The sequence below is a fragment of the Limulus polyphemus genome, unplaced genomic scaffold (assembly GCF_000517525.1).
Source record: "Limulus polyphemus unplaced genomic scaffold, Limulus_polyphemus-2.1.2 Scaffold2995, whole genome shotgun sequence".
NCBI classification, from domain to species: domain Eukaryota; kingdom Metazoa; phylum Arthropoda; class Merostomata; order Xiphosura; family Limulidae; genus Limulus; species Limulus polyphemus.
This window is the reverse complement of record NW_013668605.1, coordinates 355-1,298: the sequence shown is the minus strand read 5'-3', so window position 1 is coordinate 1,298 and position 944 is coordinate 355.

Genomic DNA, 944 nt, shown 5'->3' with positions numbered 1-944 from the left:
GCTGTCGTAACAGTATATTTAATTAGCTATAGTGGTAACCAGGTTAAATTTTAGCTTCTCTATAAGTACATAGTTTAAACACAAGGAACAAAACTTCATGTGTTTTTTTTTAGTTGTTGTTGTTGTTTTGTTTTTTTGTAAAGTATAAGCTTTCCTATTTGTGAGTATTTCTAATTATGTTAAAGTAAGTATTCAATGTGAATGATTTCTGGGATTGAGTAATTAATTTATAGGAATAAGCTGATATCAATTAATTATATTCTCTTGAGAAAAGAAGGTAAAATGTTATCTTATTGAAATTTATGAATTTCCCAGGGATCAACATGATAGTGGGTTCTCATTTATTTGTGCTTTTTTTTATCTGAAGGAAAATAATTAATAAAAAATAAGCCAATAATTGATTTTCTAAAAGCAAGTGTCTTGCGCCCTGTTTGGGAGAAGGTGTCGAGCTTAAGCCCTGTGACAAAGAACTATTGGGCACAATGGGACCAGTTGAAGCTTGAAAATGGTATTGTTGCGTCATCGAGATCATGTGATTCTCACGCTCTCTACTTTCTAGAATTATCCTGTACTTTGGCGAATGTTCTAGTTCTTACTAGATATAGGGTAGGCGGGTATATATAAGAGGGGACAACGTGACGCGGTAAGGTAATGTGTGTATAGATAGTGAGTAATTGATCTGCAGTCAGAAGTATTATTGAGCACGTTCGTTGTTATAGCGTTTGTTTAGCGCGATTGTTGAAGTTGAGTGTATCGGAAAAGTTATATTCGAAAATAATAAACCAGTTTTTATTAAGAAAGAACTTGTGTCGCTTAAGTTTCGTCGGAACGATTAATTAACAACCGGAGACGTAACAAATTGGTGTCAGAGAGTGGGATAGAAAAAAAAAAGAGAGAAGAAGATGGAAACGAGAGGCGGAAAATCAAACTACAGCTTAGCAGAT